Genomic DNA, 23847 nt, shown 5'->3' with positions numbered 1-23847 from the left:
GGACCTTTAAGAGGCATGGCACTGTACTCCTGTAATTCCAGCCCTCTGAGAGGCTGAGGTAAGAGGGTCACCAGTTCAAGCCTTGCCTGAGCAACTTAGCAAACTAGTGAGAACTTGTCTTAATACCAAAAATTTAGAAAGGGCTGGGGATATAACTCAGTGTGAGGGCCCTGAGTTCAATACCAGTACTATTAAAAAAAAAGGAGGGTGGTTCTAGTGCAGGGAACTGGTCATTAATAGTGTTGCCCTCAGAGGAATTGACATAGTTCTTGTGAAGTCTTGGTTTGTTCTCCTGAGAGGTTGTTATGAAAGAGTAAATCTGATCCCTCCCTGATTGCCTTGACTTCCTGTGTCAGTATGTTATATCCCCTTCTCACACAGGCTGCTGCCATTTTTATGCCATCTCTATGAGGCTTTCGATAAACCTGGCAGAAACTGGCACAATGCCCTCTTGAACTGTGAGCTAAATGAACCTCTTTTCTTGATGCAGTACTCAGGCTCTGGCATTTTGTTACAATAGTAGCAAATGAACTACTATAGATCTGAAGTGAAATAAGCAGCTGCAATATCCCCAAGCTGGTCAAAGGAGGTGAAATTTGAGCAAAGACCAAAAGAAGGTGCAGGAGGAAGTTGTGGATTTGTAGACACGGATCAGAAGGCAAGGCTCAAGTGCCCTGAGGCAGAAATGGCCCTGACACATTGTAGGCACAGGAGCTGAGCAACAGGGTTGAAGAGGGAGGGCACGGGAGGGGAGGGAAGAAGTGGAAAGCAGAGTCCAGAGGAGATGGTAGCAAGTCATGCAGGGCCCTGCAGGGCCAAAAGGGCTTCAGCTTGTACTTGGGTGTGATGGCGGCCTTCAGAGGGCTTTGAGGAATATCAGTGACCTGACTCAGGTTTATAAGGCAAGAGCTCTTGTGAGTTGCCAAGGTGGGGTAAGGATCTGCAAGGAAGCTACTATATAAAGCCCAGCTGAAGGCAAGGGACAGGTCAGCAGCCCTGAGTGTGGACATGAGACTATTCTAAATATGGAAACATCCTATCGGGCAATCCAACAAGCTCACCAAACAGATGTGATGAGGTGTGTAAGAGTCAGAGGGGGCACAACAACTCGAAGAATTCATTCAGCTGCTGCAAACTAGCTAGTGAGCAAGGAACCCGTGACTACCTTGTTTGTCTTAAAAAAATAACAAGTCTACATTTGATCTAAGTTGGTATATTCTTATATTGAGTGTCTAGCTCAGTACAACTGAATATAGCGCATATAAGAAATAAGAATATGTCATCTCCACTGAGAGGCGGCAGACTCTCAGATAGAGCAACATTGAACATTTTCTGAGTGGTATGGAGAAGGCATTCATGTATTTTTTACCTCTGTCCAATTCTTGAACAGTCCAAGGTCATTGCTACTCCAGTGCCTTTGCACATGTTCTCCCTTGTCTCTACAAGTTTCTTTTGCAGAGCTTTTACCAGGTGACCCTTTTTCTTCATCAATTTAAAAATTCTCTCCACACCGGTCACTCTCAGCTGTAATATCCAATCATGTTGCTCAGTTTTTTCCAACAGCAGAGTATGTAAAGAATCAACTTGCATGATTTTGGAGGCTGAAAACCCCAAAATTTGCAGTCAGCAAACAGGAGACACAGGTGTAAGTTCTCACCTGAGTGTGACAGTTTGTGAATCAGGTGTAAGTTCTCACCTGAGTGTGACAGTTTGTGAATCAGGGAAGCTAAGAGTATAAGTTCTAGTCTGAAAACTGGCACACTCCAGACCCACAAAGGGAAGATGTTTTGGTTCCAATGCCAAGGCAGCTAAAGACCAATGCCCTGACTTCATCAGTCCAGCAAGAGGAGCCCCTCTTACTCCTAGGACAGTTTCTGTTCCTTGTTGATTGGATGGAGCCAGACACACTGGAGGAGAGGAATCTTCCTACTCAGTCCACCATTCAAGTGTTAATCTCAGCAGAAAAACCCTCACTGCCACATCCAGAATAAGATGACTCAGTTTGGGGGCACCCTAAAGCCCAGGCAACGTGACAGCTAGGATGAACCATTATACCTATTTTGTCACCATGGCATTTGCCACTTTATGGGTTTCTCTTGGTTATTCGTTTGTCTATTTGCCTATCTATTTGTGTCTCTCTTACCTATGAGAATCTAATTTCTACCAGCTCTTTGTTGAATGAATGAACTAGTGGATAAATGAAGTGGGAACCGTTCCATGGATGACTTGAGAGATAAGCGTAGGGTTTTACTGCTTCAGGCTGATGTGGGAGGGGAGAGGAGACCAAGTAAGGATGAAAAGGAGCCTGGTAGAAAATCAAGAGGCTGAAGAAGAGAGAGGGTGGGGAGAGCTTGGTAAGGACAAGACAGGATGAGATCAAATCTTATGGGAAGGAACTGAAATCCATCTCTGACAGCCCAATTCCTCCGCCTGCATTCTGGCTTTTATTTTTAATCTACAGTGAGACATCCTCTGGCCTGACCTCTCTGACTGTGAGCCAAAGCAACAAATCAAAGCCCAAAGCAAGGTGGGTCCCAGGCTAGACTTGCCTGGGAAAGCAGGGGGGCGGCAGAAGTAGAGATGAGCCAGATGGTCTCCCCCTAGCCCTGGACTGCAATCTGTCTGTGGATGAAGGGGCTGGGCGAAGGCCCACTTCATGAGGATGGGCAAGGTGGTCCCGAGAGGCCCAGGCTCCTGCAGACACAAGGTCGGCTTCCTGCTCACACAAGCCACTCTCAGCCCAGAATTCTTCCACCACGCTTTCCCATTGGCACGTAAGGTTTTGTGTCTTGTTGATCGATTTTAATGGCAAAATAAAAAAAAACGAAAAGGAGAAGCTGTCTTCAAGTGTTAAATGTTATGTGCATAAATGTTACCAAAACTGTGAAGAAAAATGCCCCCATGTATGACTTCAGCTAAAATCGACTCTCCCCAGTTGTCAGGGGATTTGTTGAAACTCGTGTTAGAGAGGATGCTGGTTTGGGAGGCACTGTTTGCATTATCTCCTTCTGCAGAGCAGTTTGGGGGCTGCACGGTGTGGCCAGATTTAGGTTGGAGTCTTGGGACCATCATGAGGATCAGGCCCTCCATGGTGGGGTTACAGAGAAAAGGGGCACAGTCTGCAGAGAAGCAGGGGACCCTGCCTGGGATCCTGGGGTGCAGGGTAACAGCAGGAGAGCCTCAGACATTGGGTCCCAGAGGGCACAGCAGTATTCCTAATCTTTGTCCTTCTGCATGGATGTGGCCCTCTGATGCCTGTGGACCCAGGCAAAGAGCAGGAGGAAGGTTCCTTTATGCTGTCCTGACTCTGAACACTGCAGGCCTGGCACTGGTCATACTGACTTCTGAGTTTGTGCCCAGACCCCAGGATGTCTTTGGTCTGGGAACTGGGAAAGTGGAGACACAGAGCTGTGCCATTGATTGGCTGTCCTGGACAAGAGGAAAGGAGGCCCTTTCTGTGACGAGGCAGAGGAATACCACGAGGGGCTGGGGCGCAGCTCCGTGGGTGTTCTGTGCGGGCTGGAAAACAAACCGGGAGCTTTCTGGGCTTGGGGACACACTGAGTCAGTTTCACAGGTGGTGACAAGATGGCTCTGTGGGCAGGTGACGCAGACTGAGGCAAGGCCCAGCAATGAGACTAACTTAGCCCAGACAACAAGGAGGAGGGTGCCTGACTGGATCCACCACCCAAAAATTCTCTAGACTTCTGCAGTGCTGAGGGTGGGACAGGACAGGGGAAGAGGAACGGACACACCCATCAGCAACAATGATCAAGTTTCTAACTTTGAAAGTGACTTTTGGACCCATGTGTGGTGGCACATGCCTATCATCCCAGCACTCTGGGAAGCTGAGACAGGAAGATTATAGGTCTGAGCCCAGCCTGGGCACCAGTGACTTACTGAGACCCTATCTCAAAAATAAAAAAATTAAAAAGGGCTGGAGAGGTAGCTCAGTGTAAAGACACTGGGTGCAATCCCTAGGAATGCAAAAAATAAAAAGGAAAGATGACTCTGGAACACAGAGTTGGACAGGAACTCAGGTGAGTCAATAAGAATCAACCCAGAGGAAACATGGGAAAAGATGGAGAGAGACACGAAGTGGATATCCAAATAGCTAATGAATGAACTTGGATCTGCTTAAACTAACCTGTCATCAATGAAATGCAAATTAAAACCTGAATGCATTATCACCTCACAAAATGACCACAACGGAACACGGAAGGTAGCACAGGTTGATGAGGATATGGAGCTAATGGAGGCTTTTTCCCCCTCAGGTGGGAATGAGAATCAGTGCCACCATTTTGGAAAAGCATTTCACAATATCTCTAGTGCATACTCTGTGTCCTAGCCAGGCCACTCCCTCGAACACATTCTTAGCAGAAATGTGTGCATGTGCCACCAGAAGACCTCCACCAGCAGGGTCCCAGATAACTGTCCCAAACCGGGACTGATCCAAACGTCCACCAGGGAAAGGGATAAATGGGCCATGGGTTTCCACGATGTATTACTGTGTTATGCTTCAATTTAAACATTTCTAAAAATGACTTGGGTTCGGGAAGAGTAGGAGGCACTAAGCCTGTCTGGGATCCCAGAAGCTGGAGATGACAGTGTTGGTATCAGTGATGTGGTGCAGTTTTTAAAGCACAAATCATACCATGACACCCCTGCTTAAAGCTCTGCAGTACATTCTGGCTGAACTTCAAATCAAAGCCTGGCCTCTCCCACGGCCTCTAAGACCACAAGACTAGCTCTGCCTGCACTCATGACCCTACACTTCCCCCTCACCCTGCCTGGTCATGTTGCCCTGGCCATGGTCACTCTATTCCAGGAAGCTTTTTCCCCCCAGATCTTTATTCACTCTTGAAAGAGGTACTCTGGCCACAAGACTGATGCATGTAACGATGCACAACTCTAGGGACAGCCCTGCCGCTCTGGTTCCTGTGAGTGACACATTGTTCCTGGATGGGTGTCAAATACCAACTGCAGAGGCACTGCCTACTAGGCTCCCTCTTTCACATTCCTTTGTTCCATTTTCTTCAGAGACATGAAGGGTGCAATGGGTGCTGGAATTATTTTTGTAATTATTGGTCCCATATCACCTGCTCCCTCCTAACAGACTATAAGCTTCCTAAGGGCAAAGATCATATCTTTCTTCTGCATACCACTAGCTCTAGGGCCTGAACCAAAACAGCTACTGAGTAATTATATGTTGGATAAATAAATAAATGACCAACCTCCGAGTGATTGTGGTCATGGAAGTCAGAGCAGGTAAGGCCCCTGACCCTGGGCCTGCAACGGTTACCCAAGAGAACACTCAGTAGTGGACTACCGGGAAGATGATCCGTACTTCCATTCTCAAGATTGGGAAACTGAGTCTGAGGGAGGAGAAAGGCCCTGCCCACAAGCAAAGGTGAAAGTCAAGATTTAAACTCCAGTTTAAATCTCAAAGCCACAGACTCCTGAAGCGCCTCTCCCTGGGCAGACTTCGGGGCCCTTCTCTGTATGGCCGCCTGTGCTGTAACAGGTGAGGCAGCCAGCAAGGCTCCAGGTGTAGGCACAGCCCAGGTGTGTGCTGAGCCCCATGGGGACCCGCCAAGAACTCACTTCCTTCCCGTCTCCCATCTTAGAGCAGTGCTGGCGGCTGTCACAGTCCACTAACCTCAGAGACTGTTTGTTTCATTGCTGGAGACAGCTCCCAAGGCAGTCCAAACCCAGCTTCAAAACACCTTGGCAGCGACTGGCCATGCTGACCAGATCAAATTTGAAGTTTCAGTACCTGATGGGTACCAGCTGGCTCAATTATAGGAGCCCTGAGGTTGGATCTTCCGAGCCTTCTCCAGGTGTATACTGAGGCCATATCTTCCCTCAGCAGCCCCAGGCCCACCTCCACAGAGGCCTCTGGGCTCCTGTCTCAGGGACATGGCACCTCCTAGTCTGCTAAGGTTAGGGGTCTGTTTATCCAGTCTCCCTACCACGTGTCTACAATATTTCTTCTACTCCATGACCCCTCTTCCACTATCCTCTGGAACCCCTGAAGGAGGGGCTGGGAAAACCACCATGCCCTGTCATCACTAGCTGGAACCAAACCTCTCTCGTTCCCAAGCAGCCCCCACACAGGGCTCAGAAACCCACCACACCCTCCATGCCCCCTACTGCCTGATTAACAGTTCCCAGTGGCCGCAGCATCAAACACCCAGTGGCACTTCATATAAGGCAGGGCTGTACCACTCTGCCGGGCACAGCTCCAGAGTGTGGGAATGATTAGTATTTTCTATAAATGTGGGAGGGAGGATCAAAGCCATCCCACTGTAATTTACCCAAACCTCTGTGGCGTGCTGGTATGTTTCTACAGCATAGGTCAGAAAGGCTGGAACCACAGTATGTGTCCACAGGCTGTTACTCGTGTGAACATCTGGGGACCGAAGGGCTCTGCTGTGCAGCACTAGGGGAGGTCCCGCTGGCCACTTGCAAGGGAAGAAGCATCTCTTTCCATGTTTATCCTGGAGCCAGGGCTGTTGCCTCCCTAGGATTCCGGGACCAGGAGAGCTGGTTCAGCTTTAGGCTGCCAAATGTTGCATCCATGGAAGTGATGCTGAGAATGGGGAAATCTATTATACCAATACTATCCCTTCTGGATAGACAACAGGGCATAAGGGAAATCCCAAGAGCACAGTCCCTTGTCCCCAACAGAAGACCATGGGGAACTGGATGGGTGGGGCACTCCTGTAATCCCAGCGCTCTGGGAGGCTGAGGCTGGAGGACCACGGGTTTGAGCCCAGCTTGGGAAACCTAGATTTAGCAAGATCCTGTCTCAAAAATAAAATGCGTATTTTAAAAAGGCATTGGAAATGTAGATCGGCAGAAATGCCCTGGGATCACTATCCAGGGACAGAGAAAAAGAAGAAGAAGAAAAGAAGAGAAAGAGGAATAAGAAGAAGGCCCACAAGTCACACCAGCTCCTCTGAGAACTGTTGTCCAGTTGAATCCTTAGCTCCCTAAGGCCAAGGACTGTAAGTCATTCATGACATATTACTCTTTACAAGCCCAGTACAGAGCTGGGTCTGAATAGGCAGAGCATAATAAAAATGCCAGTGATGTTTGCTAGACTATTGTACTAATTCCCTACAGCTGCCACTACAAATGACCATAGATTTGGTGGCTGAAAACAAGAGAAAGTTAGTTATTTATATTTTTGGAGGTCAGAGGTCCAAAATCAAGGTAACAGCAAGGCTGCACTCTCTCAAGGAGCTTCCTCATTCCTTGCCTCTTCCAGCTTTGGGTGGCTCCTGGCAATCTTTGTTACTCCTCAGTCACATGCTAGGGTTTGGATATAGCCTAAGTATGTCCCTGAAGGGTTGATGTGTTGAAATTTACTCCTCATGGTGAGATTTTTTTTTTTTTTTTGGTGGAGAGCTGGTCATTGAACTCAGGGCCTTATGCATGCTAAGCATGCACTCTACCCATTAGCCACTCTACCTTCTTTGTATCTCATGATGATCCCCCATGATGAGATACAAAGAAGGTAGAAAATTAATTGGAGTGTTTAGAGATTGGGCCTTTGGGATGGAATGAAGGTTAGATAAACTCATCAGTGTGGTTCCCCCATAATTAAATACCGCCATAGTGGTCCATAAGAAGAACACAAAAATCAAAGGATATAGACATGCACACACTGTCTCTTGTCTTGTGATACCTTATTCCACTTTGGGACTCTTCCAACAAGAAGCTGAATGCTAAATGCAGACCCTTGACCTTGTATCTCCAGAACTCTGAGCCAAATTTAAGCTTTTTTCTTTATAATTTTTCCCAGCCTCAGCTGTTTTGTCATAATAATGCAAAATGGACTATGACACTGTATCACTCCACTTCACTCCATCTTCACAAGGCCTTCACTTCAGCATGTCTTGGAGCCTACTTTCCCTCTGCCTCTCTCTCTCTTACAAGGGCACATGCAATTACATCAAGGACCACTAGGATTGCCCAGGAGAAGCTCCTCCTCCTCCTCCTAAGATCCTTAACTTAGTCACAGATACTCCATATAGGGTAATGTTTACTTTTTACCATAGAAGGTAATAGTCAAAAGTTCTGGGGATGAGAAAACAAATGTATCTTTGATATCTGACATTTTCCATTGTTTTGCCTATTAGATTATTATATTTTAACGTGAGATTTTAGGATACAGATTTTCTTATCTGAGGCTCATAGCAACCCAAGGGTCAGATGCTTTCACTGCCCCATTTTATAGCATTGCTTGGGGAAGGTAGGTGGAAACAGCTGTGATAAAAAAACCTGATGTTTACAATGGCAAAGAGATAAAAGTTTGGAGGTTCCAATAGTCCCCCTTCTGGCTTCCTCCTCATCTGTGTTTGTAATCAAACACTGTTCTAGCCAGGCATGATGGTGCACACCTGTAATTCCAAGTACTTGGGAAGCTGAGGCATGAGGATCACTGTGAGTTTGAGACCAGCCTGGGCTACATAGTGAGTTCAAGTCCAGCCTGAACTGCAGAGTGAGACCCTGTCTCAAAAAAAAAAAAAAAAGCACTACGATCTGGCTTTTGGTAGCCAGCAGTGTAAATGCTATCTTCAAACAGGGCTGGAGTTTGAGCTGTCTCCTGACTCCATTCCTCATGATCTGAGTCCCAGAAGATTCAAACATCAGATGCTCAAGCTTTGGATGCTCATACCTGGAAGTTTGCTAATGAAGTATGCACCTTTTGTCTTTGGGAAAGGTGTTGGTGGAGATCAGAAAGCTCAGTAGCTAATGCTGCAGCAGACCCGTTGAGAATTGCACTGATAATGATGATGGTGGTGGTGGTGATGGTGGTGAGGAAACACTCCAAGACTATCAGTGGAAGGAAGTGGTTACCACCCTATGACCTGAAGGCCCAGGGAAGGAGTAATTATCGGAACCACATGATGGGAACTTGTGGCCTGTAACAGAAGAATGTAGCCCTGCACACTTGTAACCCAGAAAGGACAAAGCCAGTGGAAGACAAACTGACTTCTCTCTGACCTTGTCTCGTGCAGGACAGATACTCCATTGGCCATTGCCAATTGGGAGTGAGACAACAAAGGAACCTATGGATGAAGTCCCTATTGGTCTTCTGTCTGGGGTGCAGGGCAGAGTGGAGGAAAGTAGATGTGGAAGGAAAAGCAGACAAGCCAGCCTGGTAGTGAAGACAGTGGTGGAGAGGATGATGGTGAGCTGGGTATGGTGGCACACACGTGTAATCCCAGCACTCAGGAGGCTGAGGCAGGAGGATCACTGAGAGTTTGAGGCCAGCCTAGGCTCAAAGTGAGTTTAAGGTCAGCCTGAACTGCATAGTGAAACTCTGTCTCAAAAAAGGAAAAAGATGGTAGTGGTGGTAGTCATGATGGTGATAGTGATGGTGACAGTGATGGTGACGGTGGATGTGGTGGTTGTCATGGGCCGTGAAGAGACGACTGGATTTACTTTCTGTCTTCACACCAGCCCGATAAGACAGGGCAGTAGGTATCCTTGCAGATTTGGGAGATCTACATGCCAATCAAATGCCAGAATTAACTCTGCTTCTTCAGACCTCCCCAAAAGCACAGAGTTTGGCAAAGCACTTTCCTCATGATATATGTTGAAATTACCTGAGTTTGTTTGTCTTCCATACCTCTCTGCAAATTCCTTCAGGTAAGTGACACCTGATGATAACAGAAGACTTCATAACATCTAGCAGAATACCTGCTGCTCAAAAATGCTAAACCGCTGCTGCTTCTGGACGGATGGATGGATGGATGGATGGATAGATGGATGGATGGATGGACGGACAGACCGAAGGATGGACGGAGACACCTTGACTTCTTGTCCTAGACATCAAGGTCCATGCCTTGTGCTGTTCTCCACGGAGCCTGGCCCATCACAGGCATTCAGCAAATATTGGTTACCAGCCAACACAGCAGCACTGTGACATTTCTATTTTCTCAGTACACATTTCCTCACGTCTAAACACGGACTGAAAAACATCCAAGCTTTTCAAAGCTATTTGGTGTTCTAAAATTTCCCCGAGCCCAAACTCTGAGCTCAGAAGTGAGGCTGTTTGTACTCTGTCTCAGAGCTGCACAGGCAAACCCATGGCCCAACATAGCTCAGAATTGCTAATCACCTTGGGATTGTTGTGTTCATAAGTGAAAATATAGAGAAACACAAACCTGTCTTCCTGTTAATGTTAATTTTGGCCCCACAAAATGTTGCTAAAGCATGTTGCTAGGCCTGCCACAGATGTTTCTTCTCTCATACATGAAAGATACTGAAAGTGAGACCTACATGCTTTGACGGGACTTCTGTCGCATTGTTGAAAACTGTGGCCAGGCCATTTCACTATCACTTTGATCTGTCAATTTATCTGGCCATTCCCCTGTGCTGAGATTCCTGTGGAGGCTACTGTGTAAGTCTACATAAACTACTATTGCAGCCTGCTCAATAGACTGATACATGTAAGCAATTTTAAAAAAAAGTTAAACTATATTACCTTCTTGTCAATTTTTACTATATGCAGAAGGTCTACAATGGCCCACATGCTGAAGTGCCCAGGAGAATCTCAGGTTGTTCTTGGCCAGAGCTCATTAGAGGAGAGGCAACATGACAAGATGTGTGGTGCTCCAATTTGAGAGTGAGGTTTTAACTAACCCGGATGGAGAAATTTAGAACAACTTACCAGTTTTTAAAGAACCAAGCAGTGTGGCAGTGCATCTTCTGCCTTGTCCTGGTTTATCTTCCATGTGCAGTGGCCATTTTTAAGAATAAGAAGATGCCATGATATAGAGCAATTATGAGGAAGAAACTCCTCTGGTATTCTGTGACTTCCAAGCCTTCTTCTTCCCATGCAGGGAGCAGATGGGTATGGTCATCAGCAAAGGGGGTATGGTGGACAGTGGATTGAAGATCCCCCTGGTGTTACAGGGGTATAATATTTGTGCAGGGAAGTACCCCCTGCAGCAAAGAGGGATCCTTCTTCCCTGTCTGAGAATTTCCCTTTACAGTTGTGCTGCAGTAGATGGGATCTGTGGTTGGTCAGAGAAGAGAGACAGAGAGCTCTGAGAGGCTTGGGAAGGAAATACCAGGAGCCAGTTGGGCACTAAGGAGCTAGACTGACATCAGCTATAAGGCGAAGGGCAAGCAGAAAGTGTGGGTGTAAGCACTTGATCCTGTGTTTGTTGGTGTTCCCACAGAACAAGAGGAGAAACACAATAAGGAGGAGGATGTAGAGTAGAGATTCAGTCCTAGGTCAAGGAAGGTAGAATTTTAGTCAGGTTTCCAGTACTGAAACAAGTACTTAAGGTCAATAAACTTTAAAAAAAAGAGGAAGATTTATTTTGGCTTAGGGTTTCTGAAGGTTCAGTCCATGGTCACTTGACCCGTTACTTTCGGGCCTGTGGTGAGGTAGTATATCATGGTAGAAGCATATGATAGACAGACGCTCATCTCATCGTAGCCAGGAAGCATGCCACCCACAACACACTGTAACCCAACATCTCTCTCCTGACCTCATCTCTGAAAGTTTCTACCATCTCCCAGTAATGCCATGGGCTGGGACCAGGCCTCTAATGCAAGGGCCTTTATGGGACACTTATCCAAACCACAGCAATGAGCTTGCCCCGATCTCAATCTCTGTCTGTCTCTTTTAACTAATTAAGTGAAAAATGGCTATTGGATGCTTAATACTGATTCAGTAGAAGTGATAAGGAATGTTTTGTCTTGCCAGACAGAAGGGCAGATATCTATTAGATGCCAAAAAAGAAGCTGGAAGGGCCTTGAACAAGAACTAGGGCCTCAGCCCCTGACAACGGGAAAATGACAGTGGGAAAATGAAATGTTAGCCACATACTGCAAGAAAACTTGACTTCTGCAACTGTCACAAAGACGTGTTTTCTATAGAATCCCCTGGCTCTAAAGCCAGGGAACCATGGGAAGTTAGCTGATTGGGACCTGCATTTGGGGCAGTCACACATTACAAGATAGCTCCTACCTTCCAGAGGACTGAGTGAGACTCCATGAAAATTTATTCTTTTTTCCTCTTCCCCTTTCCCCTCTCCCCCTCCCTTCTCCTCTTCCTCCTCCTTCCTTCTCCTCCTCTTCCTCTTCCCCTTCTTCCTCCTCATCTTCCTCCTTCTTTCTTCTTCTTCTTCATCATCTTCTTCTTCTCAATACAGTACTAGGGATTGCACCCAGGGCCACTGCACTGAGCTACATCCCTAGGCCCTTTTTTGAGATAGAGTCTTGCTAATTTACCCAGGCTGGGCTTGAACTTGTGATCCTCCTGCCTCTGCCTCTGCCTCTCAGAGTTCTGAGATTATAGGCATGCACCACCACACCCAGCTGCTTCCTATTGTTTTAAAGGCACATCGGTCCATCGTTTGTAATATGGCCCAAGCTTTACAAAGGAGATGTTAACAAGGAAGCTGTCTTCCACTGTTGGGAGCTGATGCTTCCATCACTCACATTTCAATGAATAAGACAACTTGCTTTCTTTTGGTTCTGCTTTCTTGTGAGGGAGTGGTAGGCAGGCACAGAAGTGTTTTGACTGAAGTGTCTTTGGTGCTCCCTTTCTAATAAAGGGTCATATATTTGCGCCGAACAGTCATTTTTTTTTTTTTCCAGAGCACTAAAGTAATACCAGGACTCTCATTGCTCAAGAAAGTGCTGAGTAAAATCTTCCGCCAATGTGTCTCCCTGGCATTCCTTAACCCTATTGATAATGATAAAGTCTCATAAATCTAGGTAAATCTTTAATTATGCCTTCAGAACATGACGATATTATAACTGTGACAGAGTCATAAAGGGCACACTCAAAATTAGCTCTGTATACATTTTATGAATATGGAAGAGAGTGGAGGTAGCTACAGTTAAAAAGGAAATACCAAAAAAAAGTGTTTTTTCCTTCATTGTTGCAATCACTGTTGGAGATGAGAATTTCTTTCTTTTTTTTTTTTTAAATCACTGTTAGGGAAAGCTCTATTTTATGACTTCTATATTTTTATTAAAATCCAGAGTATCAGCTTTGTCCTACCACGCATTACAAAAACTGCAAGTTGAAAATAGGGAGAGGGATGTATGTGTTAGAACACCTTTTGGCCTAAAAATTGTTCTTCCTTACATTAAGAGTGTGTAAAATATTTATGGAGAGGGGAGCTTCTAGGCACAATTTTTATGAGGCACTAACAAAGCCCAGAATGTGTTTCTCTCCTCACCAACAGGAGGACTACAGCCTCTTCCTCCTCTACCCCTGCACTTGGTGAATCACCCCATGTAATTTATTTTTATTTGTGGCCAACACATATATTTTTACTTGTGTGAATAATATGGAGAAAGATTAAGTTCTTTTATTTTGCTAATTAAACTGCATTTTTCAAAACCTGGGGAGGTAGCAAGTGACAGGACTAACAAGAGCTCTTGCCGAGTTTTGCTGTTTTCCTGATTAGATTAGAGGGGTTTGCTATGGAGGCCAGAGCTGATGAAGTGGTTTCCTCGATGTGAATGAATGCATGACCCTAGTTTATCACCACAGCTTCATAAAGAAGTCTTCCTTACTGTCAAGAAAGCCCAACCAAGAGTGAAAATGACATTAGCAAAAAGCTAAGCAAAAGGTCAGTAGAGCAGAATGAAAAGGAGAAGGAAAGAAATGCATTCCTTTGATTTTTTTTTTTTTTTCTTCCAAAGGGTTAGGAAAGACCGACTGCCATGCTGATCCTGGCAGAGTGAGCGTTAGGATTGCTTTCTCCTAAGATAGCAACACCTGTCTCAGCCTCTAGCATTTAAAGGTAAAAATCTTGTATCTTAATAAAAGGGACAGGGAGGATAAAAAAGGCAAGGTAAGGAAAGCTCCAACTGTCCCACCTCTGCTACTATGCAGACTTCCTCTCCCAGCAGGGGGAAACCCTTTGGGCCTAGCATGGGTGGGCACCAGGTAGGTGGGCCCAAATCTCAATTTCAGAGCACTGAGGGGCCAAGTCGAGGGACAAGGAAAAGGCCACTTCTCCCCTACTTCCTTGCACCCTCTGCTCACATCCCAGCTTCCTGGCCCATAAAAGGGAGCAGGAAGTAAAACACCAAACCAAGTGGGGAGGAACACCAGAATGGAGTGTGGTTTTCCAAATCCTCAGTGGTGAGCGGGGAGGAGGGGTGACAAGGGTGGGGGTGAAGAGGAGCACACAAAGGGACTTGAGCAAAAGCTTCGCTTCTTCTGGCCTCTGAAGCCCAGAAAGGTAGAAGCAAGGCCACTGTGCGTCTATGTATTGCATTTATTCCCCTTCTCCCCTAGTCGCGAGTTCTAACTTCCCCATAGGAACATATTACTTTACTTTTAATCAGCTATGACGTGCACACAGCAGAAGTAACTGAAGTGTAGAAATGGAAGAGTTTGGGTAAATGCATACATATGCATAATCTACATCTCTGTGGAGATATAGAACATTTCCATCACCCCAGAAATTTCCCTGAGCTCCTTCTCAGTGGAGGGCTTCCCCTACCCACAAGCCTCTTCTGTTCTGACTCCTATTTCCATAAATTAGTTTTCCCTGTTCCAGAACTTTATAAATGAGATTCTAAAGAATGTAATCTTTGTATCTGGCTTCCTCCACTCAGCATGTTTCTGGGACTGTTTGTTGTGCCTGTCAATAATAGCTCATTCATTTTCATTGTTGAGTTGTAATGTGGTATATCAATCTACTGCAGTTTTTATCCATTCTGTTTTTTTTATTTTTTTTAATTTTACAGTGTTGGGGATGGAACCCAGGAACTCAAGAATGCTAGGAAGGGCTCTAGCACTGAGCTACATCCTTTGCCAATCTGGTCTACTTTTAAAGAGTGTCTGGATTGCTTCTGGTTTTTAGTAATTATGAATAAATTTGCTATGGCCATTCTTGTACAGGTCTTGTGTAGGTATGTATTTTGACTCCTCTTAGGGAGATGTCTAGGAATAAGATTGCTGGGCTCTAGGGTAAGGTGCATTGTTAATTCTATGAGAATCTACCAAACTATTTTCCAAAATGGTTATACCATTTGACATTTAGCCAGCAATGTAAAAGAGCTCTGCAATCTCTTCTTCCATATCTTTACCAATATTTTTTTTGAGACAGGGTCTCACTATGCAGTTCAGGCTGGCCTTGAGCTCACTTTATAGCCTAGGCTTGTCTCAAATTTACAACGATCCTCCTGCCTCAGCCTCATGAGTGAGGGGATTACAGGCATGCGCCACCATGCCCAGCTATTGTTTACCAATATTAAACATATATTGCTTAAACTCTAAGCATGCTCCTGAGTAGAAGTATATCTCTCCAAATAATGATTTTCACTTGCATTTCCCTGATGATTATGATATCATCATGTTTTTATGGCACTATTGGTCATTTAAATATCTTCCTTTGTGAAGTACTTGTTCACATGTTTTGCCCATTTTTAAACTGATTTGCCTTCTCATTGAGCTGTATGAGTTTCTCTATGTTTTGAACACCAGTCTTTTCCCTGATTTTTATATTGAACAAATCTTTTCTACCTGTCTTTATTTCTAAACTGATATATTTTGCTTTTTATTAATGTAGGGTAGAATTGCCTTCTTTTGGTGTATATTTTCTATCCACACATGTAATTATTCACATCTCCACTGTAATAAAGACAGACTAGTTCCACCATCTCAGAACCACTCACTCATAGTTATCCCTTTGTAGTCAAATATTCCCCATCCACAATCCAAAGAAATCACTGTTCCATTCCATATTACTCTAGTTTGTTTTAATTGACAAAAACATTTGTATGTGTTAATGGAGTACAATAAAAAAAGAAATGAAATAGTTATTTTATCAGGAGTTATTTTGTATTTTCATGTTTACTACCTCATTATTAACAGTAGCTAATTGGAAATAACCTAGGTATTTATTAATGGGTGAATGAATAAAGAAAATTTGGTACTTACATACAATGGAGCATTACTAAGTCATAAAAAAAGAAATACTACTGTTTGCATCACAGTGGATGTAACTAGAGGGCCATGTATAGTTTTTATCAAGGAGGATGCCATAAAATGGTGTCATAGTTTGAGACTGACTCCTTTGACTCAGCTTCACTGAAATTTAACCAAGTTGTTGTGTGCACGAATAATTCAACTCTTGTGTTCCTGAGTAGAATTCCCTACCAATTCACTTTTAATGGCATATTTTTTATCAACAAAACCTTTTATTTTTTTTTTTTTTTTATTTTTTTTGTCTTTTTGAGACAGGGTCTCACTCTGCAATTCAGGCTGGTCTTGAGATTACTTTGTAGTCCAGGGTGATTTTAAACTCTCAACAGTCCTCCTGCCTCATCCTCCCAAATGCTGGGATTACAGGCGTGGGCCACCACACCCAGCAACAAAAGCTTTTAATTTGGATTAGATCTTATCAATTTTCCCTCTTACACTTTGTGTTTTATATTTCACATCTAAGATATGTTTGATCATGTGAAAGATCAATAAAATATGCTCTTCTGTTTACTTCTAAGAACTTTGTAGCTTTAGCTTTTACATTTATATCTATACCACAAATTACTTTCTGTGTGTGGTGTCAGGTATGGTAGGAGTACACATTTTCTACAATATGTATGTCTTTGTTTTAACATCATGTGCTGAAAGATCATCCTTTTCCCATTAAATTGCCTTGTAGCTTTTGTCAAAAGTCAGTTGTGTAAATCTATTTCTGGCCTCTGTATTCTGTTCAGTTCATCATTTGTCTATTTTGCACCAATGCACTCTGTCTTTATTATGATAGATTTTTAGGCAGTATTATATCCAGGTAGTATAAGTCATTTAATTTTCCTCTCTGTTAATATTGTTTTGCTTATTCTAAGTTCTTTAACTTTCCATGTGAATTTAAAATTCAGCATGTCAACTAAAAGAAGAAAACCCTGGCTGGGATTTTGACTTTGATGATATTGAGTCAATTTTGTGATATAAGACATCTTAACAATATTACATTTTAATATTTAAGAACAGTGCATCTCTTCGTCTACTTAGATCTTCTATAATTTTTCTAGGTTTATTTTTGTATTTTTCAGTATAAATCCTACACTTATTTTATTAAATATTTTATTATATATAATATTTTCAAATTTCACTAATTGTTTCCCACCAATATGTACAAACACTAAAGATATTCTAGTATTTACGTTGTCTCTAGTAACTTGCTAAATTCACTTATTTCTGGTCAATTGTAATTTCTTCTGACTTTTCTACAAGTACAATTCTATACCTGTAAATATTAATACAGATGCTCCTTGATACATTTATGTTTCTATAAACATAAATTGAACATATTATATCAAAATACTCATAATATACCTTATTTACACAGCATTATAGTTTAGCGACATAATACATTGTAAAGTAACTGATTGCTTACCGCATGGCGGCTGTGCGCTGACTGTGAACTGTGGCTCTCTGCCACTGTCCAGCATCAGAAAAGAATATGGTACTTCATGTCACCAAGCTGGAAAAAGATAAACGTGCAAGTATTAGTCCTACCGGACACAGGTTGTTTTCACACTATTATAAAGTCAAAAAAACATACACTGAGCAATTATTGTCAGGAGTTTCTGTATTTTCATTTCTTTTTTTCCAAACTGGCAGCATTTTATTTCTCTGTTTTCCTTCGTCAGTTTGGACCCTGCAGTAAAATTTTGGATAGAAGTGATAAAAGCTTGTATTCGTTCTTTGTTCTTATTATTAGGGAGAACTAGGTACCAGAAATGTTTTTTCTGCAATTACTTTGCAGAAAAATTTTTATGAATAGGTGCTGAAGATTAATAAATAATGTTTTCTGCATTTCTTGAGATCATCATGTATTTTGAAAAATTTATTTTGGTAATTCTCATAAATTAATTTTTTAATGTTAAGCCAACCTTGGATTTCTTAGATAATCCACATGGGCATGACATATCAGTAATCCTTTTTTTTTGGTAATGGGAATTGACCTGAGGATCTTGTGCTTTCGAGGCAGGCACTGTGCCACTAAGCTATATCCCTAGCCAGTACCTTTTGTTTTACTTACTAATATTTTTAAGGACTTTTGCATCTAAGCTCATGAAAAATATTGATCTATAATTTTCTTATTTTTTAAATGTTCTTTGGTTACCATATTGTCACTGAGCTAGGTTCATCAAAGCTATTGTGATAAGATCAGCATGGCACTGGCAAAAAACAGACATGAGTATCAGTGGAACAGATTAGAAGATACAGAGACAATTCCAAACACACTCAGCCACCTTATCTTTGACAAAGGGGCCAAATATTCACTGGGAGAGAGATTGCATCTTTAATAAACGGTGCTGGAAAAACTGGCTTTCCACATGCCGAAGACTAAAACTAGACCCATTTCAATCACCATGCACTAAACTAAAATCAAAATGGATCGGAGATCTAAATATTACAACAGAAACACTAAATCTACTAGAAGAGAAAATAGGTAGAAATCTTGAAAACAGGTGTAGGCAGAGAGTTCACGAACAAAACCCAGCACAGGAAATGCTACAAAGAATCAACAACTGGGATCTCATTTTATTGAAAAGCTTTTACACAAAAACAGAAAACATCAACAGAGTGAAAAGACAAGCCACAGAGTGGAAAAATATTTTAGCCAGTTGTCCCTTAGAAAAAGGACTTATATCTAGAACATATAAAGAAATGAAAAAATCAGACTCCCCCAAGTTCAAAGACCCAAACCCAAAATGGGCATCTGAGATGAATATGCACTCCTCATATGAAGAACTACAAATGGCAAATAAATATATGAAAAATTGTTCAACATCATTGGTCGTTCGAGGGATGCGAATTAAAACAACACTGAGATTCCATCTCACCCCAGAAAGAATGGCTATCATCAAGAAATCAACCAATAACAAATGCTGGATGGGCTGTGGGGGAAAGGGAACACTCTTCCACTGTTGGTGGAAGTGTAAACTGTTGCAACCACTGTGGAAATCAGTATGCAGATTCCACAAAATACTAGAATTAGAGGTCCCATTTGACCCAGCTATTCCCCTTCTCGTATCTTCCCAGAAGAATCAAAAACATCATACACAGCAACATATGTGCACCCATGTGTATAGCAGCATGATCTGTAATAGTTGAATCTTGGAAACAATCCAAATTCCCATCAACAAGGAGCAGATAAAAAAGATGTAGTCTTTCTATACAATGGAGTACTACTCAGCCATAAAGGACAAGCATGAGACACTTATAGATAAATAGATGAAACTTGAGACCATTCTCATAAGTGAAATAAATGAGACTCACATGTATAAACATCATATTGTCTCCCTAGCATGAGAAACTGAAAGAGTAATTAAGAACCAAAATATACAGTAGATAGTGTGAAATGGGAAGAAATTTTTCTAAAGGAAAGAGGAAATAGTGTAGGGGAAAGGGGAAAGAAAGGAAAGGAAAAGGAAAAATATACAAAATAGTCATACTACTAGTTTCTCTTAGTTCACTGAAAAGAAAGGTTCGTGCTAATATCATTTGGAGAAATTTTTATACCCATATCTTGTACTCTGAGTAACTACTTGGAAGATAATAATACACAATGTATTAACTGTTGTTATTATGTCATTATTTTGTTATGAAATTTTGCTTTATTTTTCCAGAAAAAAGCTGTGATGCATTCTCTTCCTCTATATTTTGTGACTTTGTGTAATATTGGTATTATTTCTTCAATAAAATTTGATAGAAGTCAACATTGAATCCATCTGATATGTGAGGCTTTTGTAAAAAGGTTTTAATAACAAATTCAGTTTAACAGCTATGTGGCTAATCAGCTTTTTTATTCTGTTAGCTTTGCTAATTCATGTCTTTCAGTATATTTTTCAACTTCATCTAATTGTTAAATTTTTACCAAAAAAACTCTCTGATTTTAATCTTTTGAAATGTGTGGAGATTTTCCAGGCATGGTGGCACATGCCTATAGACCCAGCAGTCTGGAGGCTGAGGCAAGAGAATAGTCATGAGTTCAAAGTCAGCCTGGGCTAAATAGTGAGTTCAAGGCAAGCTTGAAGTACATAATGAGACTTTGTCTCAGAAAACAAAAGCAAAAACCAACACACACACAAAGAAATATATGAAGACTTGTGTCAGAATCCAGCATAAGTTCTATCTTGGCGAACGTTCCATATACACTAAAAATTTGTGTATTATGAATTAGTAAGTGTCAGGTTTTGCAAATGTTAACTAGATCAAGTTGGTTGACCATGTTTTCCAAATTCAAATTTATTTATTTGTTCTATTAACTATTGAGAGAGAAATATTTAAGGCTCCATTGTTAATTGTAGATTTATCTATTTCTTCTTTTAGTTCTGTAAATTTTCCTTTGTGTTTGAAAAATTTGTTCTCCGGTCTACATGCTTTTAGTATTGCTATTTCTCTTGATGAATGACCAATTTATTCTCATAAAATGATCTCTTTAATTCTGATAAAATTCTTAAGTTTTCTCCATCTGATATAAGAGATATATCCTAAATTTCTTATGCCTACTGTTAGCACAGTACATATTTTTCTATCTTTTTACTTTTAAACTGTCTCTTTATATTTCAAATGTGTTTCTTGAAATAGTGCGTAGTTATATTTTGCTCCTCTATAGAGTCTCACAATCCCTATGCCTTTCACTTGGAGTTTAGTATGAAACAGCTGAAATAACAAGGATTTAAAATACAAGATAGTGAAAAATAAAAGAATGTTGTCTAAGAGAAGAAGCTCAAGAAGTTTTCATAGAAGTCTTCTGGAATTTGGGGCTGAATACTAAAATATGAATGTACATGGTATAATATTGCGAGACCTCAGGGAGTAGAAAAGGTTACAAGAGAAAACATGAGCTGAAGTGGAGATTCTAGAAGACATATAGCAATGGGAGCCATAGGAGTTGTGACCAGACAGATAGAGAAGTTTCTTTCCAGGAATCATCAATCTTAGAATAAGGATGACTCAACCGCCGTCCTAACAAAGCTTAACAACACAAATGTAAACATGATCAAACATGTCTCCTATTAAATTAATTATATATAAAACTCAATAGTCTTTAGATAAAGTCTTCAGGTACAGTCTCAATTATATAGCAGTCATAATATATAACCAAGAGTAAAAAAAAAAAATTACCAAATATGTAAAGAAGAAAATTTTTATATATAATCAGGAAAAATAAATAAAAACTTCCCTATAAATAGATCCTAATATTACAAAGATAATTTAACACTTAATGGAAGGTTTTATAAACATGTTTAAGGACTTAAAAGAAATTTCAGTCAGTTAATTTTAGTTAAACTGAGTGAAAAAAATGGGAAAATCTCAACAAGGAAACTAAAGCTATTAAAGTTAACAAAGTGGAAATTCTAAAACAGCAAAATGAAAATTTCACGGAGTAAGTATATGGGAAAATTCAGTGAATTTGAATACAGGTTGGTAGAAACTATTACAGGTGAAGTATAAAAAAGATTTTAAAATTAGCAGAGATTCAGAGGCCTGAGTAGTCTAATCAAATGGTTAATGTATAGGGAACTGCAATGTTTGAAGGTGAAAGAAATTGGGAGAGGAAAAATTATTTGACAAAAATAAGTTAAAAATGTCCAAATTTGCAAAATAATATCAACACAGGGATCCAAGAAACTCAACAAATCACAATCAGTTTAAATACAAAGACATATCGAGACACATTACAGGGGCTGGGGATTTAGCTCAGTGGCACAGAGCCTGCCTGGCAAGTGCAAGGTCGTGAGTTCGATTCCTGGTACCAGAAGAAAAACAAAAAAACAAAACAACAACAACAACAAAAAGACACATTACAGGCAAACACAGGCTAGAAATATTTACAATGAAAAAAATCTGAAAAGCAGCAAAATATAAAAGCCCTCAGACGAACATGAAAACGAGCATAGAAGCATTGCTAATTTCTTATCAGAAGCCATGTAAGCTCTAGTACAACAAAATATTATACTTCAAATGCTGAAATGAAAATAAGTCAACCTACAATCCTTTATCCAGTAAAAATGTCTGTAGGAAACATTAGAGGCCAAAATAGATAAATTTAGCAATACTTTCCCTTCCTTCAAAACAAAATGGCTAAAGATAAATATTAAATATACATTTGTTTTACATGAAAGAAGAATATGTCAGTCTAAAAGATACTTTTTCTTCTCTTACAGCTTGTAAAAAAGATATTGATTGCATAAGTTGAATTTTATGATAATGAAATGTGTTTATTATATGTAAAAGTAAAGTATATAAAAACAACATATTACAGGAGAAATAAATAGAAGTATGTTATTGTAAGGTTTTTCACTGTACATGAAGTGGTATAATATTAACCGAAAAGAGACTGTGACAATATATGAATATATAATATGCTCTTTAAATCAATGTCTAATTAAATAAAAGAAGTAGACTTAAAAACCAACAGAGAAAATAAAATAAATACTAAATATACTTAAGTAAATCAAAGAAGACAAGAAATAAGGGGCTGGGGATTTAGCTCAGCGACACAGCGCCTGCCTGGCAAGCGCAATGTCATGAGTTCGATTCCCGGTACCGGAAAACAAAACAAAACAAAACAAAAAGACAAGAAATAAGGGGAAGGGAAGAACATAAAAGGTAGCTCATTTAGAAGAATTTGATACTCCTAATCTCTGGCCTTGCTAGGGTTAATAATGACTGAGATGTTGATACAGGTCTAAGTGCTCTTCCAATAGAAACTGAGCAAATTCAAACTCACTTTCAATGCCTAAAACACATGCTTCAGAAATTCTCTCCAGTCTGACGGTTGTCAATGCTGGGAGGAAAATCTGTTACCATCTGTTTTGTCATGGTCAGTCCTTCGGGTTAGTGCATATAATTTCATTGTTAATAAATAACTTTTCTAATAGCGATGTTTTATTGTTTTTATAATTTTTATTTCATTTTATTTTACTTTTGTGGTACTAGAGATTGAACCCAGGACCTCTGAGCTATCTCTCTGGCCACTTTCTTATTTCTTATTTTGAGATAAGATCTGACGATGACATTGAGTTATACAGGTTGGGCCCAAACTTGTGATCCTCCTGCCTCAGCTGCCTGGAGTGCTGGGATTACAAATGTGCACTACAATGCTCATCTACTATTTAATCACTTATAGATATTTTATTCATAAAAAATATAGCATTATGTACTTTAAGTTATCTTAGTATTACACAATCTATCTCAACCTATTATTTGCAGGGACCAACTTCATTCTTTTATATTACAGAATTCTACCATCCATATGATCCAAATTTCACGTATTCCATTTTCATTAGCAGATACCAAGACAAGTCTGCCAAAAAATATTGCAATGAAGATCATGAAATATAACCTTGGAGTATATGAAAGTGATATACTTTCTTCAAATGGATTTAAAATGTTGATATTACGGCTTTTACTTTTTGATGAGATATAAGGAAAGAAAGAGAAAGAAAGAAAGAAAGAAAGAAAGAAAGAAAGAAAGAAAGAAAGAAAGAGAGAAAGAAAGGTGAAACAAAACTAATGAGATGAATGAAGAAGGTATCTGATGAGTGTACTTTTACTATACCTATGGGCACCATAACTGTACCCTCAAATGATGTAGCAATACTCACAAAAATATCTTCTTAACACCAAGTCCTGACTGAGACCCAGCTTCATCCCAGTGCCTTCTGTGAGATTTGTTCTCACAAAAGAGAAAACTTTGCAACATAAAGAATCTCCTCTTACACTTTCTAAGCCTCCTCTGTACTTTCTGAGCATTTTCTCAAGATCCAAGTCTGTGTCAGGCTTTTTTTTTTAAATACACAGTATATGACAAATTCATCTTATGTG

At 41.0% G+C, this 23847-nt stretch overlaps 1 protein-coding gene across 1 annotated transcript in view; it reads right to left on the bottom strand.

Moving 5' to 3' along the window:
* The window catches only part of Tshz3 (teashirt zinc finger homeobox 3), a 221540-nt gene that overhangs the window by 51523 nt on the left and 146170 nt on the right, over positions 1-23847 (bottom strand). The window contains exon 2 of the transcript XR_263394.2: positions 17399-17485. The gene's annotated coding sequence lies outside the window, so the exon portion shown is untranslated. The remainder of the gene's footprint in view (positions 1-17398; positions 17486-23847) is intronic.

This window comes from Chinchilla lanigera, unplaced genomic scaffold (genome assembly GCF_000276665.1).
Source record: "Chinchilla lanigera isolate Chin_1 unplaced genomic scaffold, ChiLan1.0 scaffold00067, whole genome shotgun sequence".
In the NCBI taxonomy this organism is placed as follows: domain Eukaryota; kingdom Metazoa; phylum Chordata; class Mammalia; order Rodentia; family Chinchillidae; genus Chinchilla; species Chinchilla lanigera.
This window is presented reverse-complemented; position numbering and strand designations above follow the sequence as displayed.